Source organism: Gadus chalcogrammus, unplaced genomic scaffold (assembly GCF_026213295.1).
Source record: "Gadus chalcogrammus isolate NIFS_2021 unplaced genomic scaffold, NIFS_Gcha_1.0 GACHA071, whole genome shotgun sequence".
NCBI lineage: Eukaryota > Metazoa > Chordata > Actinopteri > Gadiformes > Gadidae > Gadus > Gadus chalcogrammus.
The window spans coordinates 178,840-184,839 of record NW_026613506.1 but is presented as its reverse complement, the minus strand read 5'-3'; positions in this window follow the sequence as shown (position 1 = coordinate 184,839).

Sequence of the window (6,000 nt, the reverse complement as noted above, 5' to 3'; positions counted from 1 at the left end):
ATATTTTTTTAGTTTTTATGTTTTTAAAAGGTAGCTTTGTTTCTTTGTTTTAGTTATTTTTATTTTCGTTTTTATGACTTTTTTTAATATATGTTTATGGGGATAATTATCAAAAGGGGGGATTCCCAAAGAAATTATCCAGTGACAATGGTTCACATTTGGTGAACCAAGTCATCCAACAGAATTGACCCACGCAACCATTGTGCGTACCACCCTCGGAGTGGTGGGACAGTAGAGAGGGAGAGTGGTCCCGTAGAGAACAACGTCTACGGGACAACAAGCCAAGGCAACTGCCGATACAGCCCAAGGAAGGGCAACTCCACGATACATGGATTACTATCGAAGACGTGCCTGGAATTCACCAAGGTGGTTGGAATCATTCCAAGTCCTGTGGATCACAGCAGGGTAGCTAAGAGTGCTACCCAGACCCACGCCAGCCACTGCAAGCGGGCACCAACACCAACAACAAAGGTCACTTCCGACCCAACCCCCCTGGCCGTCACCCCACACTGAAACCAGGGTGAAGTGCAAGTAACTCACCTTTACCACCTGGCTAGAACCACCTGGCTGCCTTGTTCCATTCAACACCAACTCAGCGCGAGTTGGTGTTTCTTGGGCATTCATGCATTCGGTAGGCACACATGTAGAAGATACCTGAAAATAATCATAAAACACGATTAACATCACCAGTAATGACCAACACTGCCAACAAAGTTAACTTCAGACACAGACACTACCACCGTTTCCACGACAACAGCGAGGCGTCCCAGGAATAGAAACGCGAATCAGGTCGGTAACCGTAACTAACACTAACCACCACTAACCTTAACGGTGTACTTTTGCTTATGTCATGGCTTTGTATTAATTCCAGCAACAGGCTACGCACACCTACAATATCAGTAGCATTCGTTCATTGTTAGCATTACGAATTACGACTTACCTTTGATTTAACACCATGAAAGACGATGAAGACTCACGACTTACTATAGCAAAAAATGAGATTACTAACCTAAAGGCGGACATCAGAAGGCTCACCGCCGAGCTGATAAGCAAAGAGTCTCTGTTGGCCAGCTTTATCGACTTGGCTGCCGACCAGAACCAGAGGATCGCTTCCTTGAATGCAGCTAACCAGGACACTATTAGCTGGGACTCCTCTGCCCATTCTCGACCTTCCTCCTACTCCACTCCCGACCATCATCCCTCATGGACAGAAGTGGTCGTCCGAGGGCGAAAGAGATGCCCGGCCACGGCTTCACCTCCTTGCCTGAGCCTCTCCAACCACTACGCGGCCCTCCCAGGCGACACTCCTGCTCCACCAGTCGATGCCTCTACTCTACAGCCACAGGTGGCAAACAGTGCAGGGGAGACCTGTCACACAGATGTGGGTCCAACCCTACGCTCTGAACCGCGTACGGAGACCTCCGCCTCCCGCCGCAGGATCGTAAAGGAAGCCGTGCTGAGACGCTCCGGTAGACATCCCACTTCGGCCCTGACGGTGACCCATCCCCCTGGTCCCGACGCTGCTGGCTCTCCTCCCCACTCGTCCGCCCGGTCCCGCAGTGTGGATCCCACGCCCAGCCGGGTGGAGACCCGTGAGCCTTTACATTCACCACATCCTCTGGTTTCCCCCACCACCTTGATAGTGGGTGACAGCATCACCAGGAATATCCGTTTTTTCAATGCCACTACACGTTGCTTTCCTGGAGCCAAAGTCACATCCATCCTGGACAAACTTCCAGAGCTTTTTCATTCCCTTCCGTCCTCCATACATCGAGTGATAGTCCACACAGGCTACAATGATATGGCCCGTCGACAAACCGAGCTGACAAAGCGGGATTTTAACGACCTCTTCTCTTTCTTAAAACGCTGCGGAAAGTCCGTTTTTATCAGTGGTCCCCTGCCAATCATGTCCCAACGCCCAGAGCGGTTCAGCAGACTCCTAAATCTCAATACATGGCTCCAGTCCACTTGCAAAATTCATAACTTCGCTTTTATCGATAACTTCAATCTGTTCTGGAATCGCACTTCTCTCTATAGCACTGATGGAATCCACCCAAACACTTTAGGCAGCTCGGTGCTAGCTGCAAACATACAGCATGCCGTACAATCTGCCCCACACAATGGTACTCATAGTTGACTGTTTTCAAATGACACATTCCCTATACAGACCATTACTACCTACAGCGCCTGCAATCCACCTCGCACATCTAGCCTGCACACTAGGAGGGGAGGAAGATGCGGAGTGGATCCTAGTCTGCTGCGGCGCATCAAAATGACCCGCAAGCACACTACATCTTCCACCGCGGAGCCCACCCTGCGATTGGCACTTATCAATGCCAGATCAATAACCAATAAAACATTCATCTTAAATGATTTCTTCACGTCCAGGAACTTAGATTTTATGTTTTTAACAGAGACATGGCTTCGCGCTGGCGAGTTTACAGCATTTGCTGAACTTCTTCCGCCTGACTGTACCTTCATTAACACCCCCCGAATTACAGGGAAGGTGGAGGGCTGTCGTCAGTTTTTAAATCCAGCTTCCGCTGCCGCCAAACTCCGTCAAACAGCTTCTCTAGCTTTGAACTGCAACTCTTCGAGATACATGTTCCACCTACCGTTCTATGTGCTGTGATCTACCGTCCCCCGAAGTTTAATAAGGATTTTATCCAGGATTTCTATGACTTTGTGGCGGGAATTGTCTTGAACACAGATCGCTTATTAATCATAGGCGATTTTAATATCCATGTGTGTTGCGACTCCCGGCCCTTAGTTAAAGACTTCTTGAATCTCATTGACTCTTTTAACCTCAAACAGTCCGTTACTGCCCCAACGCATGAAAAGGGTCATACACTAGACCTTGTTCTGTCCCTTGGCTTAAATGTGTGTATTAGTGAAATTTGTGATGTGCCGATTTCAGACCATTTACCGGTGATGTTCACTCTGACTCTGCCTGGCGCTCAGGCTTCAACGCGCGCCCCGGTGCGCCGCCTCCGCGCGCTGAATCCGTTGACCGCGTCACAGTTTTCCGTCGCTTTTATTGACTCTATGCCTCCCACAAGTGACTTAGAAAATATATCTGCGGAGGAGATACTCAGTTCTTTTAATTCTACCTGCTCTAATATTCTGGACTTGATTGCACCTTTTAAAGATAGACGCCCCAAACCTGTCACTGAGCCGTGGCTCAATGACTACACTCGTACTCTCAGACGCACATGTAGGCATGCCGAGAGAAAATGGAAGAGGGACAAACTCTGTCTCCCTTGGAATTCTAAGAGAAAGTTTAGCAAATTACCAGAAAGCCGTTAAATCTGCGAAAACCCAATTCATATCCAACCTTGTGTCCATAAACAGCCATAGGCCCCAGGTTATTTTTGCCACTCTAAAAAATCTCATTAATCCCTGCAACTCTCCTGCTGTTGTGCCATCACTCCCCTTATGTGAACAATTTCTTGCGTTCTTCATCGATAAAATCTCTGCAATCAAATCTTCACCTCCTCTGTCCACCGTAGATCCAGCGGCATCTCCTGTATGCCCTACTGTCTTCGAGCAGTTCTACCCACTGTCGCTCTCTGAGCTATCGCAGGTGGTTACAAAATTGAGACCTTCACAATATCCGCTAGACAGTATTCCTGCCAGATTACTGAAAGACGTGTCTAACACTGTTGGCCCATACATTTTAACGTTAATAAACACCTGCCTTTCCTCAGGCTGTGTTCCATCTGTTTTTAAACATGCTATAGTCCAGCCAATTATAAAAAAACACAACCTCGACCCCTCTGTTCTCTCCAGCTTTAGGCCTATCTCTAAGCTTCCCTTCCTCTCTAAAGTGTTAGAAAAAGTAGTTTTAGAACAACTGCAGGTACACCTGGATTTTAATGACATAACAGAAAAGTTTCAGTCTGGTTTTAAATCACGCCACAGCACAGAAACGGCACTTTTAAAAATCTTTAATGATCTTCTTTTAACTGTCGACTCGGGGAGCTCTGCTGCGCTCGTGCTTTTAGACTTGACTGCTGCCTTTGACACAGTCGACCACCAGATTCTTTTATCCCGCCTGGAACTCTGTGTTGGTATTACTGGGAATGTCCTAAAATGGTTCAAGTCATATCTGTCCAAGAGAACCTTCTCTGTTCATCTAGGCCAGTACTCCTCAGCTGCAGCCCCACTAGTCTGTGGGGTCCCCCAAGGCTCTATTTTATCTCCAATTCTTTTTGCGTTATATCTGCTGCCCCTAGGTTCCATTTTTAAAAAACACAACATCTCGTTCCACTGCTTCGCAGATGATCTACAAATATACCTGCCATTAAAATCAAACAAAGAATCAACAAATGCATTGTCAAACTGTCTGAAAGATGTGAAAACCTGGTTGGAACTTAACTTCCTATCACTAAACAATGAAAAAAACCGAAATAATTGTTTTTGGCAAATCCGAACTGCTGGATGGCATCGACAGTGTTCTTGGTCCCCTTGCCTCCTACAGCCGCCCTTCTGTCAGAAACCTCGGAGTTATTTTCGAGAATGGTTTTAAATTTAACAAGCAAATAAGCTCAGTCGTGAAGACAAGCTTCTTCCAGCTGCGACTCCTAGCGAAAGTAAAGCCGTATCTCCCACCAAAGGACTTTGAAAGAGTCATTCACCTGTTCGTAATGTCCCGTCTAGACTACTGTAATTCTCTATACTTTGGTGTGGACAAATGTCTGCTCCGTCGCCTGCAACTGGTCCAAAATGCTGCTGCACGTCTCCTCACTGGAAAAAGGCGATATGACCACATTACCCCTGTCCTGGCCTCTCTCCACTGGCTTCCTGTGGTTTTTAGAATTCAATTCAAAATTCTGTTGTTTACTTTTAAATCGCTACATGGGCTGGCACCTAAATATATGTCTGAGCTGGTCTGCATCCATCTAGAGAAATTCGGTCAGCTCAGCAGATGCTGCTGGATGTACCCAGGTGCAGACAAAAAACAAAAGGCGACAGAGCCTTCGCTGTGGCCGCTCCTAATCTTTGGAACAGTCTCCCCCTGAGTCTGAGATCTGCCCAGTCCATAGAACAGTTCAAAACACAACTAAAGACTCACTTTTTTACATTGGCTTTTAATACAGATTAAGATTTTATTTTATCTTATTCATTGTTGTTGCTAATATGCAATATTAAGCCTTCTTGTTCTTTGTTTTGTTTTTTATATTGTATTCGTGTACAGCACTTTGGTCAACTACTGTTGTTTTAAAATGTGCTATATAAATAAACTTGACTTGACATACACAATCACGTCAGAACCAGGCCCAAAAGACTGTCTCTGGCCTGGTGAGAGATGGGGCCAGAAACGACATCATTCAGAATGGATGCCAGCCCTGGACCACTATCTGATGGGATTGATAGTGTGATGTTAGGTGATTTTATGCTACCTTCTGTAAAAGCGAACGGTGGTATAAATATCTGTACTTGGAGGCCATGGTCGGACATAGTAGATTATGAACATATGCATGTTGTGATTAAGTGATCATTTTAATCCTAAAGGTTGCATCATTTTGTGATTATAAATAATCAAAGGGGGGATTGTGATGGAAAATCTACATGTTGTTACGTTTTTGGTCTATCTATGAACTTAAGTTTTGTTACTATTTTGTGTGATGCATACATTGCCTGCCGTCTACTCTCCTTGTGGGTCATCTAAAGTGTGAACGTTCGAGGGTCGTCTGATGCATTTTATTGCCTGCCTGTTCCTATGTTTTCGTGTGTTGTAAATCATCTTCCATGCAATCCTTTGATGTATGGGCCTGTTCCTCGACCCCCTGGCTAGCGTCAACGAAGCCAGAGGGTTACATGGCACGGCCGCTACCCCCTCCAATGGCATCCAGGGCCGCTTCAGTTGTAAAGATAACCATCTGGTAAACAAAGGCTTTTGGTTTATTGGGGGACACACCCCCTTCAGAACCCAACCGAAGTGAATAAGAACTCATTGATTCGAACACTCAGTGGACTTGTCTGAGCGTACCTTTAGAG